The 18,128-nt window shown below is 36.4% G+C and overlaps 1 protein-coding gene across 2 annotated transcripts in view; it reads right to left on the reverse strand.

The window, feature by feature from the left end:
• Positions 1 to 17,832, reverse strand: part of LOC125238479 (thyrotropin-releasing hormone receptor-like) — a 172,238-nt gene extending 154,406 nt beyond the window's left edge. For both annotated transcript variants that reach the window (XM_048145842.1, XM_048145841.1), the window contains exon 1: positions 17,654 to 17,832. The gene's annotated coding sequence lies outside the window, so the exon portion shown is untranslated. The remainder of the gene's footprint in view (positions 1 to 17,653) is intronic.
• Positions 17,833 to 18,128: the final 296 nt, after the last annotated feature.

Consider the following 18,128-nt stretch of genomic DNA (forward strand, 5'->3'; position numbering starts at 1 on the left):
CGCTGACAGCGTTTTCGGTGGCCAAAATAAATAAAAAATTACACACAATTGTAATCGAAAATAAGCAGTCATCATACACTTTTAATACCCAAAATCTATAAATATTGTTTTTTTTTTATGTCAAATACTACAGAAGACAATCATTTATTGTGCCAAATTCGATATGAGTTTTAGGGGTCTATATTAATTCGCATAACTGAATACTCCTAATATGAATTGGCATACCGTTTATTACGCATAACGTTTAATACGCATATCATTATTTCGCATAACAGATTTCGTATAATGCTAATGCGCATAATGTAAATTGTTATAACGATAAATTGGTATAAGTATAATAAGCATAACTTTGTTTCGTAGAATGTTTAAATGGCATACAAGAAAATTATATTTTCACCACACTAACGGGTAACGGCTTACTTTTCTGTTCGAAAACAGATAGGAAAATTGCATTTTATCCACAAGAGTGCAAAATAATTTCATACAAATTTTAACTTGATGTCTTAGCTAGCTGATAGAATTTTACCTATAAATGATGATTTTGAATCATAAATATTGAAGTAATCGATGGATTTGATTTAGTTTGATGTTTTATAGCCAGTATTTTGTTCATGTTGGGGTGGTGAAAATTTTGGTTTTCAAACTCGGTGGCAATGTTTAACGTGCCGTACGAAGGTTAATGTGCCTTGAAACCCTCGCAACGTTCAAGATTCCACTTTTTGAACCACTCGCTACGCTCGCGGTTCAATATTGGAATCTTCCGCTTGCTCGTGTATCAGTATTGGCACGTGCGATCTGCGAAAATCTGAACGATGAAATAATATTACCTATTTAAATACTATCCATTTTCAATTTCTTTAGTAAGGTACAGTGGGGCAAATCTAGACTAAAAGGCAATTGTAACTAATCCATTTTTTAAATTATTACACTATTTCCATTATTCCATGTACCCACTGAACACGCATACAACATAACTGGTAGACACTCTATTTTCTGAAAAACACTTAGTAATGTATAAATAAAATAAACACTCCTTAACTCAAATAATCTTTTTAATTTAAGATTAGCACATAAGTTCGTAAATGCATGTATGTTTCTTAAAAATAAACAGTTTTTTTTAATAATGCAAACATTGTAAAACATGGAAGAAATTGACCAGTTACATTTGCCCCCCACTCGAGATTTGCCCCGCTGTACCTTACTTACCCCTATTTTTTTCATGCTTAATAAGTGAGACAGTATAAAATTAAACACTCAAAATCGAGCGCTCGAAATTTAAAAATCAGCCCCTGATTGATCCAATCGCTTGCTCCATACAGTTAGTAAGTATGGCAATTCATTTTAGAATAATTTAAGTTATACGAAATAATAGTATGCAAATTTCAATTATGCAGATTCATTGTTATGCGAAATAAGAATTATGCATTTTTAATATTATGCTTATTCAATGTTATGAACAATTATGTTATGCCAAATCTGTTATGCGAATTCTAATTATGCGAATTAATGATAGGCGAAATAGAGGGCACCCGAGTTTTAGCCTATTTAAATCTGAGACTGTAAGTTCCTACAAACATGCATTGAATAACTACAGAACAAAAGCTAAAACTATTTAACAAAGTGATTAAAGCAAAGTTGGAGTGAATATATTACCGCCAGAAACGGTGGAGAGGCCGATTCAAATAAAAAAAAATATATTTTCACTCATCCTTGAAGTTACATATGTCGCATCTCATGCAACAATATTACCATAAGCGTTTGCCCATTTGGCTACATACCAGTGGCGGATGGTGAGTATTTCTGCTATAGGCAACACCAAAGCAAAAAGAAACCTATCTTAACGTTAGGTACTTTACTATCATCATTCATTCTCTTGCCCTTATTCCAGTCACTTGGGGTCGGCGCAGCATGTCTTTCTCTTCCATACATCTCTGTCACTCGTCATCTCATCATTAACTTGTTTTAGTTCCATATCATGTCTCACACAGTCCATCCACCTCTTCTTCGGTTTTCCCCTCCCGATACTTCCACCACCTTCCACCACGTTAGGTACTTTACTAGTAATCAATTTTAGGCAAGCCGGTGGGAATCGGCTTGTATAGACCAGCCGCAGCTGCTACGTACCCAGAGAAGCCTATCGCGAAATGAAATTGTGATAGAAAGGCAGATAATAAAATCGCGTTCCATGGTCAGAAACCGTTTGGCAGCTCTTTGGAAGTCTTCAATAGCTAAAGAAAGACTTACATTTTTTTTAATGAGGGTCCACACTTATAAAATATTTAAGTCGAAGGACCAGGGGGGTTACCACGTACTAAAGACGTTCAGTTTAGGTTGAGAGAAAGGGACACAGCTATAGCAGTTACATAGCTCCGTCCCCGTCTCTCAGCCTAAACTGAACGACTTTAGCACGTCATGGTAACCCCCCAGGAACAACTAAAACATATTGCAGTTCTTTGAGATTTATAAAACAAGGACTTGTCATAACTATTCATTAAACACAACATTTATCTACCCCCGTTTCCTGGCCAAGGCGATAGACTAGGTAACATCGAAACCCTGACATATTTTTGAATCGGAATTGGAGTTTTGAATGAACTCTAGCTGTAATTTACAATTCTTACGGCTGCGTTGTAGTCAAACTAGCACCATTTTAGTATTTACTTAAGTACATTTCAATTTCATATTACAAGCAGTGGCAGTGGGTGAAAATTGTTTTAGTAATAGGGTTAAGCGAGGTCAAAACCCGACATCATGTTTTTGAATACATCGCTTGGCTATAGTAGAAGCGCTGGTGGCCTAGCGGTAAGAGCGTGCGACTTTCGATCCGGAGGTCGCGGGTTCGAACCCGGCTCGTACCAATGAGTTTCTCTGAACTTATATACGAAATGTCATTTGATATTTGCCTGTTGCTTTTCGGTGAAGGAAAACATCGTGAGGAAACCGGACTAATTCTAATAAGGCCTAGTTACCCTTCGGGTTGGAAGGTCAGATGGCAGTCGCTTTCGTAAAAAACTAGTGCCTACGCCAAATCTTGGGATTACTTGTCAAAGCGGACCCCAGGCTAACATGAGCCGTGGCAAATGCCAGGATAACGCAAGGAGGATGTTGCTTGGCTATAGTTTAAATCGCTGGACACGATGGGTTGCGGGTTCGACTCCCGATTGGTGAACTTGGTCGTCTTTACACTTGGATGCTGATACGCAATAATGTTTTATTTCACATGAGTTTTGCAATAAAATGTCAACTTAGGGTCAATTATTAGGGTATATATTTTTTTGGTTTGTTCTTTTTCAAGTTGTCACTCTACTATATAATTATATACCTACTACTAATACTGCTATAAATGTCCTTTTTCTTTGGTGCATGAAATCTAAATATTTATCTTTATAGTAATTATAGACGGTGTTAATGTTATTTTTAAATGTAGATGAATTTAAATTTTAGTCAAGATAAAATCGTTGTTTATTGACTTTCTCAGAAGAGTTATAAAATTTGCCTATATTTATTAAATTAATAAAATACAATACGAAATAAATCTGAAACATTCCTCTTTCCACGACTCTAAATTAGTAACTACCCGCTGAAAACCATTGACATCTCCACTGATTGGTATTTTGGCAGCACTGGCACATTTTCCCACCATTACAATAACAATCTTAAACGGTTCATAATACGTTTCAAAATTTGTACGCAAATTATCCGCATCGCCTGTTCGCAAAACAAACCAAAAACAACTTTAATACACAATATAATACTGTTCTTATTTGATTTTTAAAACAATTTGTTGAATAATTACACATGTCAACAAGTTGACATAACCGTCCGAATTAAAAAGGCACTATGCGAGTTTAAATTTCGAATGTGTTTAAGACTTTTCGATTTATCCGGGTAAATGAACAGTCAGAAAGTCGGAAGTGGCGGCAGAACTAATTAGTAACGTTTCTTATCGGATTACAAGTATTTTTATTCTGTTCCTGCTCGATTTCTTGCCTGACAACGTTGACACCTCTGTGCGTCACTGAACTGACATCCCTTCATGATACAATCGTATTCTGAATTCTTTTTTTATTTCTGTCAGTTTAAAAAGTGAATCCCTGTATGATGAGCATTAAATGAATGAATATTATTTGAACGAGGAAAACTTCATTATTATTATTTTTTCGAAAAAATATTTGTTGTGCGTACATTTTATTTTATAGTGGATGCCGACGAAAAAGCATGGGCGGGGCAGGCCCAGGCAAAGATGGCGGGACGACCTTGACGACTTCCTAAATAACTGGCCGGAAGTAACGGAGAATCGTTTTTGCGGTGGGACACCTGTTAAGAAAAAAAAACATTTTATACAGGATGCTTAGCCAAAATAATAATCGTTTGCGGTGTACCTGTTGAACGAAACTTTGCCGTCTGTTGTCGCACTAATATTGAGCAGTAAAGGTATTTAGAGAGATTAACACTTGCTTTGCTACAGAGATATTTTTTTAAAACACCTTGGCTAGCTCTGAACCATGTCATGTGTTCTGCCTACCCTTGCGATTTATGGGATACAGACGTGATTGTCTGTATGTATGTATGTATAACGATCTTTTCATGTGTTCTGCCTACCCCTTTATGGGATACAGACGTGATAGTCTGTATGTATGTATGTATTAAAGCCTATACACATCAGTATTCCTAGACAACTCTAACAGCTTGTATAAAACAGTTAAACGGCGCAACATGTCTGAAACACTTCGTTCTAGAATCTAGATTTAAAAATAGCAAGAAAGAAACGTCAAATTTACAATCAAAAGGGTCTATCTCCAACAACGAGGTAATGCAAAAATCAACTACATATAAGGTTCGATAAGATTCAAATTCCTAGAAAAACAAGTGAAAGCTATTTGTGGTTAGGTCTTGAATAGTGTTCAGGATCGTTCACTTGTTATAGTTACTGAACTACTGTCAATTTGTTGTTCTTGTAGTTTGAACTTCGAACTTTAATTGAATGGACAACCTGAACAAAGATTTCATAAGGCATGCATATTCAAATATTTAAAAATTTTTTTTTAGTTGTATTGATTAATCCAAACTATATACAAAAAAAAAACACTCTGTAAAAAACCTTGTTTAAGGAACCTAAAAATACTAACAGCGTTTCGCTTTCAGAAAACAAAATAAAGGTAAAGCGAAGATAATAACATTAGCATATAATCTCCATTACAGAATCAACGCAAAAACTCCAAATACTAAATATCTTTATATCCGAGTCTGATTATAATAATTTAATAAGGTTTTTGTGACTTTAAGAGATTTCAGGCATTGTATTTAGGTATAGGTTCACGACTTTCACGAGATCAGCCTAACGCGAGCCGACAACGGAGTATAGTTTGCATAAAGATCTGATTTCTAAGTGTCAGTGACACCTAGTCAACAAAAGAATTCACTATTCAAGTATTTAAATCAAAGACATATGTACGGTGACCTAGATGGTGATACACCTTTGGGGGACGCTCGGCTAGATGGTGCTAATTAATATTTGACATTTTAACACATATCAAACTAAGAATATGGGCCAAATTGTCAAAACTGAGGTTCAAAAGTTTTAAGCTTGTGTCGAGAGATGGCAGTCTATGCACTGTGATTAGTGTGATTACATATTTTACTTTCACAGTAACTCTCTATAATACTCGATCCTCTTTGATTTAAATATACGGATGCACTCACGTTAATCATTTACATTAAATATTTGAATATGTCTCACGAAATTTTAACATCAACAACTTTAGTATTGTCCATGAAATGGTATCGGAAACAGACTAAGGTACAGCGGGACTAATCTCGACTGGGGGCCAAATGTAACTGGTCTATTTTTTCCATGTTTTACAATGTTTGCATTATTAAATAGAGTTTTCACCGGTTATAATATATATATATAATATATGGTAGGCCCCCAGTCGAGATTGGCCCCGCTGTACCTTACATGAATTTTAATACGTTTACTCAATATCCAGAATGGAAGACGACAATCATTGTATGGAGAAGTGAACAGCGCTCCATTAAGGTATGACAGAACAATGGCATCCGACGGTGAGCGTCAGGACCCCTGGACCACTACAGATATTTGATGTTTAGTATATACTAAAATTTAGTACCTATTTGATACTATTTGGTACCTGAGTACATATATTTGGTACCTTCACTGATATCGAAAAATCGAGCGAATAAAGTGGCCAGACATTCTGACGTCAGGATGTCTGGACCATTTTTGGTTTACATAGTTCTAGACAACACTACTAATTGATATCTTAGTCAATATTTACTACCTATTCGGTACCTGTCAATATATTTTTTTCAAATTTTTTTGGCGTACCAGAAAAAAGTTATGATGGAATTTTTTCGATATCAGTGGAGGTACCAAATATATGTACTCAGGTACCAAATAGTATCAAATAGGTACTAAATTTTAGTATGTACTAAACATCAAATATCTGTAGTGGTCCAGGGGTCCTGACGCTCACATCCGACGCATCCGACCGTCTTCATTCGCCAGCCCTTATCCCAGTCAAGCGCGGATCTAGCTTCGTGCCGGGGGGGCGTCACGTGGTAAAGGCCCGGGGCCCCAGGGGGAGGTCACGTGGTCTATTTGTATGGCCAACTTAGGCTCCAGGGGGGGGTTCATGACCCCCATGACCCCCCCCCCTGGATCCGCGCATGATCCCAGTAATTTAGGATCGACAGTATCGGCACAGCATGTCCTTCTGTTCCATACCTCTCTATCGACCGTCATCTCATGATTCACTTGTTTCTTATCGGTTTGTGCCAAGAGTGATACAAAAACTTGAGTAACTAGTTTACTACCCACCCCTTTATGAGATACAGGCGTAATTGTATGTTGACTTTGGCTACACGAAAGTGCGTACGTTCATCAATCCGCTCCGTCACCGAATTCTTTTCCGATCAATCCGCGAATTCTTTTCCGAAAGTTATTTCAAGATCGGAATTGACTTACTTTTCTATATTTACGCCCCTACCGGTCTTGAGAGGGGGCACTGACACACATTGTACGACATTCCGACTTTTAATATCGTATGATGATTTGATATCAATTCAACAATTTCCTATGTCCTAACAAAATTAATTAACAATTATTAATTAATTAGTTAACAAAATTAATTAACTAAATAATTAGTTTTTTTATTAATTAATATTTCTATGTCCTAACTTGTCTTATGTACAGTAAAGTGTTTACATACATACATATATACAATCAATCAATTTCGGCCGTATACTGACATCAGAATGTCAGGTAGGTACAATGTGAATCCAAGGTCACTGTAGAACCTGTTTTTTTTTATATACCACGTCGGTGGCAAACAGGTGTACGGTCCGCCCGATGGAAAGCGGTCACCGTAACCTACCCAATTACCCATCCCATTTCATAACCAGGTAAGCAAAGAAGAAAAAATATTCTTCGTAGAAAACTGCAAAAAATAATGGTTTAAGTACTACGAAGAAATAAGAATCTTATTTCATAACCCAGTTAGCTAAGAAGAATTATTTTTCCTCATACAAAACAAGTTATCAAACTTGGCTATCTACCTACGAGGAACAAGGGTAAATTCAATGTCGGCTGCTCGCGTGCGATCCGTTTGTTAATGTAATATTTAATGTAGCAGTTAATGTAGTATTGTAGTAATTCTTACAATTATGAAAGGCGGCATTTTGTGAACATCAAAGCAGTAAGCCTTCTGTACTTGTACTATTATATATTCTGTGGCTAAATGCAAAAATGCTTACGGTAATATCTGTCTCTGTCTCTACCGCTCTTCCATAATTATTGGCTCGACAGACTGCATCGGTGTCTAGCGTCAACAATTGTCATTTCGGCTAGACCTGCCTAGGTCAAGTAAATCTACAAATATCAGATCAATATAAAAAGTTTATATTTCGAATGCCGCTCTAAGACAGTGGTCAATGGCCATGCGCTGTGACAGCGATTAGTATCAATTCTCACAATTGGGCAGATTTACGGTGCATCACCATGTGAGGCAACTTCCTAAGGACAAGATTGGATAAACGGGACCGTTTTAGAGTTGTGGAGCCTTTAATTGGTCTAAAAACAAGTAAAATTTAAGTAGACGGGCTTTTTTTTTCAAAGTTGTCTCCCACTTCTTTTGGATTTCGAAATTTTGATGTGGCTTCCACTAATAGTCATATTCCCTGATATCAAAGGTTGTAGTTTCTTCAATGCAAATAACAACACCGATAGCCCATGGGGTGACAGTTCAGTTTAGTATGACGAAAATAGTTCTAATGAAATTCCGCAACATGGCGCCTAGTCATATATTTGTGGTCAGGCTTTATATTCCCTGCTGAAACTAACTTTGATATTCATTTCGCAAACGTGCTTTGAATGTCTGTATAACTGTAATCTTTGTTTTCAATAAATTAAAAAAATATATATATATTCAAAGAAAATTTGAAAAAAGGCTCCAGTGTCCAGAGCTGGAATCGAACCAGCGTCCACTGTTTACCTACACAGCTCGCCCATGCCGTCACGGAGACAATGGTCGAATTTTCCAAGTAAGCAAGTATTCAAGATTGAATAGACTTTTTTGGTTTTTGAAGATAGAGCAATAAACATTGTTATTATTTTTATCTGTCATCCTAAAGACTGCATCGGCACTTTCCATCAGGTGAGATTGCGGTCAAATGGTTTACCTGTTCCTCTTAAAAAAAAAAAAGCGATATCATCGCGAGCGCTTAAAGATTTGACGTCTCAATCCCTTCTGTCTTTGCGTCCCGTCTTGAGCCTCTAAATTTGAGAACCTTTGATAAATTCAAAGGTTGCAATTTATTTGAATTTATGTACTTCCCAAAAGCTAGTGCTTAGTAACCGTCACGTTCCTTTATAGATCTAAAGAGACTTCGGCTCGATTCGAACTTTAATACATTCACCGCTGAGGTAAGGTCGTAGCCAATAACATGGATTTCCCCGTATGTAGCGAAAATAGGTCGTAGAGGCAAAGTAACAGCGTGTTGTGAACGCACTGAATGGATTAAGATGCGTCAAAAATTAGCTTAAGATTCCATGATGAAAATTTCTTCAAACAAAAATAGTATTTTATGGATGGGATAATATGTCTGCCATATCCTACGTATACAGAGCTAATATTTGAGGTTTAAAGTTCGAATCGGGCCAACAGATTGAAGCACATTAGGTCCCGCGATATCTTGGAGCAATAAGTCCCAAAGCTCCCACATTTGTCACTTTCCGATAAAGTCGTCTACAGACGACATAACTACGTGACTTAACGCCGAAAATACGTGGGACGAATAATATATTTTAAATATTCACAAAACATAAAATATCGTGTGAATGTACAGTAATAATAAATTAAGCATATGAGAGATAATTTCAGTCACGTGTTAAAAGTTCTAATTGTAAGCCTATTTGAATAAAGAATATTTTGATTGATTTTTGATTTCGATTAATTGGTTGCTTACAACTTACAACTGTGACCTGGGTGACCGGGAGGATACAGGCACTTGCCGCGATTGCAGAGTACGCTGGTTCGATTCCAGCCTCAGGCACTGGAGGCCTTGGTTTTTTCTTTCATGTATAATTTATTTCAGTTTTAATTAAGTATTAATAGGAAAACAGGAAAAAAACTTCTTCCTGTTTTATTTCGCATAGCTTTGTCTTATCAATAATAGCGCATAAAAAGGCTGCAAAATATACACGCTCTTTTGGCTCTAGAAATATGATTACGTCAGTTATTTTTCCGTCCTTCTTTTTGTGCGATGTTATTGCCGACGACTATACACTTATACATATAATGTCAAAGTTAATACATACATACATACAATCACGCCATCCTGTATCCCATAAAGGCGTAGGCAGAGCACATGAACTACGCAAGTTTCAGTGCCACTCTTGGCAAAAAGGGGCTGACAAAAAACGAAATTGTGACATGCAGTGACAGGTGGCCAGCCTCTCGCCTACGCCACAATTTAACCCATATCCCACAGTTGACTTCTAAGACACCTACACACTTAATATAAAAGTTAATATACACTTTTAATCCTTTATTTATATAATTATTATCCTTTTCGCACATAATCCACAAACTATCTTTTAAATAAGTAATACGAGTAAATCCTCGTAATTTTGCGCCCTTTCTAAGCCCGATTATGCTCGTTGAGATAATCTACGCCTTACTGGCTCATTTAGGGTCGCCATTCCAGGTCCTTTCATTTAAAGACTGTACCTTTACCTAGAGGGCCTACCACGAACTCCACAATATAAATAATGGAATGCGCTAGACTTATATTGACCGAGATATCGACCGTGATTACCTTTTTGATTTTTGTCGAGCTCCCGATATTTCGACGCAGTTGCACGCATCATGATCACGGAAAACTGACGAAGGCGGGAGGATATCAAAGTTGCGTAGACAGCGCGCGATCTACCCTCCAAATCAAAAAGGTAATCACGTGTGTATATCCCGGTCAATATAAATCTATAGAAAATAACCGTGAATCATTCAAAACTCTTAATGGAATGCGCTCCCACCATCGGTGTTCCCAGAAAAATACGACCTCGATCTTTTTAAAGCAAGAGTGTATAGGATTCCTGAATCAAGAGTGAACAGGCATCTTCTGGGCGAGCTCACTCCATCGTAGGCCACGTCTTTGCCTTTGGCTAGTCTGTGGCCAAGAGTACGCCCATTTATAATTAAAAAAAAAAAAATCGGCGAGCTCCATCTTAGACTCTGTCTTCATTTTTCACCAGCCCTTCCACCCAGCACAACTTGCGTTGTCGCGCGCGAGTCTGTACATCAAGCGCGACTTCAAGTATGGACTCGCGCGCGAGAAGGTAAGTTGTGCTAGAGGTGCAGGTACGACTATTAGGGTCAATTGCCGATCAGTCCATAATAAAAAAAAACCTAACGAAAAAATATTGTCTTCGGTTACCGTGACAATATAATTATTTAAATTTTGTAAAAATCCCCGACATAATGAACCGATTTCCATCAAACATGGCTAAAGAACACTCCAGAGGAATTCCGATTTGAAACAAAAAAGCTAAATCAGTTCGGGAGCTACGATGCCACAGACAGATATACGCGTCAAATTTATAAGTTATAACACCCCGTCGTTTTGCGTCGGGGGTTAAAAATAGTTAGATTACATACCTAGGCCAGTAAAGTAAGAAATCTCTCAGCACACATGTAAAAATGATGGCCGAGGCGGAGTCGAGGTCAACAAACATATTTATTGACTATGGTGTTTATACTATCTTCTATCTATGTCATTTGATATTTGCCAGTCGCTTTTCGGTGAAGGAAAACATCTTGAGGAAACCGGAATAATTCCAATAAGGCCTAGTTACCCTTCGGGTTGGAAGATCAGATGGCAGTCGCTTTCGTAAAAACTAGTGCCTACGCCAAATCTTGGGATTAGTTGTCAAAGCGGACCCCAGGCTCCCATGAGCCGTGGCAAATGCCGGGATAACGCGAGGAGGATGATGGTGTGTATACTATCTTGTGTTAAAACGGAATTTTTTGACACAAGTATAGTATCATTCAGATTGACATTGTGCGATGTGTAAATGGCCTTATGTAGAGCTTTTAAGATGAACATAATAACTATCAAAAATACTGAAATACAGTGTCATCTTATTGTCATTTCTGCCCTTTAACAAAAAACCCGAAACGAAATACTTTTACAAGCGAATCTTAAAGATAAGTAACAAACTAGAACATTATCTAAGTAATAATACTACGTTTAGGAATTATTTAAGCAAATCCACGGCAAAGAAAATTCTCGAAAGATAGAACTGAATTGAGTACGATAATAGTTTTGGATAAGCACACCATTTTGTTAAGTGAACTTACAACTTTAAGACAGGGGTTCTCAACCTTTTTTGTAGTATAGTTCCCGTTACAATTTTATGGGACTTGGTAAATTCAAAGGATAGTGGTCGTCCCTTTTCATACAAAGTCCTCACATTATAATGTGGATTTTAAATATAAAATTTCTACACAAGTATCATGGAGAAAAATTTAAATTTACTCTTGCATAAAAACACATTTTTTCGACAAATTTCAAGACACTCGTTGGTCGTTTAGTATGAGCATTTTTGTGACATTCTAATGGTAAAGGTACCACATTATCTCTTAAGCGCAAGGACGCTCTAACAGTTGATCCTATACCTTTATTATGAAAAAAATGTCACATTTATTACCATACAACGTTTTTTATTATTAGTCATAAGAAAAAATCCGAATCAACCCACACTTTAGTATTTCCTAGTTAAAGCTAACACTTCCGTCGGCTAATTGCAAAACTTTGACAGCGATGTCGATTCGATTAATTAAAAACTAAACTATTTTACGTAAAGTATGCTAGACTGTTGATAAACGGGAAAGCGCCTCTTTCTGCCGAGGTATTTTTGCCAGGAATCTTAACCGATTTTTTAAACCTCCGAAACTGACCAATATTTTGGATAATTTGGGGCGTTTTAAGTAGGACTTATTAAATTGTCCCATTAAGAGAAAAAAAAAACAACAAACATAACGAAAAATATACCGGTATTTTAGTATGGAGTAAAGTAAAAACCGATTTCCGATCCCTGTTTTGAAGATATCTTCAAAAAGCAACATTACACAACATTACAGGGGTCTATATTAAAAGTAAGAAGGGAAATAAATAAAGTAAGACCATAATTAAAACATACACACAATTCGCAACGATATTGTAATGTCCTATTGAAAAAAAATCCTGAAAAGATTTACGCAAAGTTACGCATTTACCTCAGTCGACCTGAGGTAAAATGAGTTAACTTAAGGTTTTAAGGCAACTTCATTTCAGAGGCAATTACTTTTTCCACACTGTATAACAATATAAGCCAATAACGAAGACACACGGCGTACCGACCGGACATATGGGGTGAAACAATAGAAATACGTGCCTAATCGTGATAAATTACGGGTATTTTTATCCGAGTATTTATTACCTTGTAAGGGGATGAAAATCCGTAGAGGGGTGGGGCGTGCGCGAGAGCGTAGTGAAAGGCGGCGTGTAGCAGACTTAGGCGTTTATTCCCAGTCGGCACTATGCTAAGTACTTAAACTAGGTATCAAAGGCCGTACAGCGTCCTTGAGGACAACAGTCGAGCGCTAAGGGAGCGACGATAGATTTAGTCAAATGGTCCACCAAAGTCCCGATACGGTACATGAGGTGTGCACGAATTGACTCCTAACTATTTCTCAAATTAAACATTGTTCAGTGGATGAGGTCGTTATCCCAGGAAAAAACTTAATAGCGACAACTAACTTTGAAATGCGCCACAGCACAGCGACATCTATTGAGCTTTGTGTGTAACAGACAAGTTGATCTTAGTACCAACATTGGTGTTTGTTTTTTACATGTTTGACTACTTATTTACAATCTTTACATTTACTAGTTACTTCAGCAAAATATACAAGTTACGGGAACGGTGTTCCATGATTTAAATATTTAAACATCGAAGTTCAATATCACAATATTGATACCCGTGGCGCCATCTGTTGACGGACGGCCAAACTAACAATTTGACGAATTTTATCTAAGAGTTACGTATTGACTTGATTACTATAAAATTCTAGGCACCCGTTAACACATGTTGCACTAGGTTTTAGAATTTTAAGTCTACGGGAACACTTAAATATTTGCTAAGTTCACTCGGAAAACCAGTACCGGTGGCGCCATCTAGTAGCGGCCGGTTAAACTAAGCTTGTTTGCACTGAGTTTATACGTTTTTGGTAAATGTTCGCGTTACAACCTGTTATTTTGGTCTGATTGGGTAGAATAGGCGCGACTATAGCTGCACCGACGGCATGGCCGCGCGATAAACGTTAAAACATCAACACGGGAAGCATGGTCGCGCGATAGACGATAAAATATCAGGCCGTCCCTATCGCACTTACAGATAGTGCGATAAAAAAAAATAATTTAAAATTTAATCTGTTTATTTCTAAGAAACGTGCATGCATTTATAATATACTTAACTGCTAATCTTAAATTGAAAAGATTATTTGAGTTAAGGAGTCTAGTTACATATGAATTGTTCTTTATTGATAGGGACGGCCTGCTATTTTATCGTCTATCGCGCGACCATGCTTCCCGTGCAGGCCGTACCTATCGCACTTACAAACAGGGTGGAAGGGACGGCCTGTACGGGAAGCATGGTCGCGCGATAGACGATAAAATAGCAGGCCGTCCCTATCGCACTATTTGTAAGTGCGATAGAGACGGCCTGATATTTTATCGTCTATCGCGCGACCATGTTCCCGTGCTGATGTTATACTCGTAGCACATCAGGCCGCGAGTCCGCGACCATTAGGGCATGCAGAACCGAGGCGGTTCCAAGAATTTAAATTTTATATTTAGGTTCTAAGTGGGACTAGAACCGGGAGTCCCGGTTCTTTCCTGGTTCTTAGTATTTTTATTGTTCCATAACAAAAAGTGAGAAAAGGAACACTTATAGCGCGATCCTCTGATTCTTTTAAAATATTGTTATGATTTATTATTTTCTTAATCATTGGTATTATAAATAGATTCAAAGAATACCTTTTGGAAAACCAAACTTTTAATTTATTAATGGAAATCTTAATATAGGTAGCACATATAAAAAACCGGCTTCCATCGGGGAGTCTGGTGATAAATGCGAATTGCGAAAGTTTGATTATGTAGAAATGTATTTTTCGTTGAATAAAACAATCACGTACTTAGGAATAGTAAAAATGTTTAGTTAAATAGACGAAGATACATAGATGGCATACCGACCGGAAATTTGGGGCGAATCAATAGAAATACGCGCGTAATCGTGATAAATTACAGGTATTTTTATCCGAGTATTTATTATCTGTTATTTTGGTCTGATTGAAAGTAGGATAGATAGGCGCGACATTCAGCTGATTTATTTTGACATTGTTATGACTTATTGATCTTATTATTTGCTAATTCATTCGTAGTATTAAAAGATTATAAAAAATAAATCTCTTTCAATGGATTATACCCCTTTTCTCCGCCTACGCTAAAGGTTACGTCTAAATTAAGTTTTTCTTTAGTACCTAATTACCTATTCTGTTAAATAAAATGCATGTTAAAATTATAAAACGACCTAATAATAAAATTAACAATATTTACAATTTTTGCCCAAGAAAGTAGCTATTATTTATTTGTGTGATGAGTACAGATATTTGTTCCCGAGTCATGGATGTTTTCTATGTACATAAGTATGTATTTATATATTTAAGTATGTAATATCTGGGCGACCGAGCTTCGCTTGGTTCTATTTTATTATATCACGATAGCGTTAGATAAAAAAAAAACTTTATAAATACAAAAAAAACTTAATTACTCGCCGGGATTTGAAACCCTGACACCTGCGATCTGTCTGTGAACATTAGACCGACCTCGTACGACTGAGCTACGCGGAGCCGATGCGCGGTCGGCGAAATTAACGACCATATTTTACGTTTACTAACGCGAAATAAAACGCATGAAAACTCGAAAATTCGCGTTTTCCGGGATCTAAGGCTACGCTAGATCGATTTTTCACCCCCGAAAAACCCCACATAACAACTTTCAGCGAAATCGTTAGAGCGGTTTCCGAGATCGTCGGTATATATACATAATATAAATAAATAAATATACAAGAATTGCTCGTTTAAAGGTATGAAATATCGTCGCTTAGCACTCATAGTACAAGCTTTGCTTAGTTTGGGGCTAAGTTGATGTGTGTAAGGCGTCCCCCAATATTTATTTATTTATTTATTAAGGGAAAGGGCGGCCTGTTGTAAATATGACATTTTCAATGAATTTGAAACTTTGATATGATAATAAGCGCCATCCATGTGGATGTGGAGTTAATTATTTATTATTTTTCCTTTAACATGTATAGCTAGACTGTAAGTGTTAAGGAATAATAAAAAAATAAATAATAAAAAATGTGGAGTTAATTATGTATTATTTAAGATTAAATTGGTTTTAAATCGACTTACTGCAAATAGTTCACTTTATGGCATGCATTATAAATAATTCGGGTAAATGACTATTATAATTCTTAAATTGGTTTAACCTAAGCTAACACATCAAAAAAGTCCTATTTTTGCATGTCTTCTGTTTCATTTGTATTTTAAAGTGACGTTAAGACGATACAGGAGAGATCAATTCTCCATACAAACGTTCTCGACTATTTCCTCCCTGGTTTTTGAAGATAGAGCAATGATTTTTTCAGCACAGATATGTTATTATTTTTATCTGTGTCGGACCGTTTTGATTTTTTTTTTCATGTTTTTATTTTTAAAGACGCTAGAGCCCATCAAACATTTCCAAAAACGGCCTTATTGATTACGGGGCAGAAAAAGATGTGGTACCTATTCAAATTTGGTAACAATCAGCCAAAAAAATAAACAGCCCGACACAGATTATTTCAATGTTATTCAGATTCTCAAATTTCGTTACGATTGATTAAGTTTTGAAAAGGGAAACGGTCGGTTTTTTCGCAATATCTTTTAACTGAGTTGTTCTGAATGGACAATTTTTTTCGATAAATTTAGTTAATAACACTAGTATATTTAACTAAAATTCTAAAATTAAAAGGGGGGCTCCTTTCTATTTTAGCATTTTCGCTCCTGTAGCGTCTTTATCAAAACTTTTCTATTTTAGAAAAGATATATGTCTGTTTAGATTTCTTATTCTATAAAAATACACAACAAAGCAATTTTATGGCATCATTAATGTCATTAGGTTTTGTTTCGAACGTCTGTTAGGTTTGTTGGCGGCAAAAATAAATTATCTACACATAAAAATGTAGTCAAACAGGTCATATAAAATTTTTCGCAAGTGTTTTATCTTTTAGCATTAGGTAGGTACTTTATTTTGTTTTGTTACATAATATTAATAAACAAATAAAAAATCTTTATTTGTTCCACACATACCTACTTAAAACATGAATAAGAAACAATTGGCGATAAAAAAGATAAAAAAAATTACTTAAAAGAAATATGTGGGCCCCTTTCGGGTAAAAGCTTTACATAATATTACTACCGTTATAATCATATATCAAACGTACTGTTTTTAAAATTCACTTTTTGGTTTCGGTACCTTATTTTATGGACATAAAATATCAATAAATATATTTTATAAACACTGTGGTAAATAAGATTGTACATTTTGGTAAATAAGATCAAAAATTTGCATTGATTATCGCCCACAGAAGTTTCTGCTTAATAAACAATAAATTTAATTAATAATGATACTGTCTAAAGTATCTAGGTCGATCGATCGGTACATTCGGTACCTATAATTTTTTTTATATGGGCCTGGCGGCCCAGTTTTTTAGTATAAAATAAACATTTGTTACTGAATATTCATTCATCATTAATTACTACTTAGCTCAATAATAATTAAGGAGCTGGCCGGTTCCAAGACGTTGCCAAAAACCCAACGAGCCACTGAAAGACTAATTGAAATACATGAATTGCAGGAGACAAATGGCGGTCACACTTTAATCAGCTAACGAATTGATAAATATATCCCAATAGCCCACTTAACTGACCGAAATTTCAATTATTGTCAACGAAAATAAAAAAGTTCAAAGAAATCTACGATGGCTACTTACGCGGTGAATTTCGCCACACTCCGGCGTACCGTCTTAAAAAACACATTAACACATATAGTACAATGTAGTAAACACTTATTTACACGATTCAAAAATAATTCACTCCGTTATAATACTTCGTAACTTTTACGCGCGAAAGTTTCGTAGCGAGCGGCGTGAGCTATCAGCACGTGTGATCTCAGCGCGGGTCGCGCGAATACTGACAATGACAGCCTGAAAAATGTTTTCCGAACGTTTCAAATTTTCATATTTCGAACACGCACTGCGAGGGCGGGAAAGCCGCGTTGGTACAGGCTACTTGCCTCCTAGTCAAATCAACTTCTTTTTAAAAACTGTCAAAACGAATTTGAATGACTTGCTAATATGGAATTTATATGAAATCGAATCGAGATTAATTCACAGAAATCGCGAAGCGTCTGGTTGAGGTAACTGGTGACCGAAGAGCTGGCGACTTCCTCGCTCAACGTATCAGCAT

This window comes from Leguminivora glycinivorella, chromosome 23 (assembly GCF_023078275.1).
Source record: "Leguminivora glycinivorella isolate SPB_JAAS2020 chromosome 23, LegGlyc_1.1, whole genome shotgun sequence".
In the NCBI taxonomy this organism is placed as follows: domain Eukaryota; kingdom Metazoa; phylum Arthropoda; class Insecta; order Lepidoptera; family Tortricidae; genus Leguminivora; species Leguminivora glycinivorella.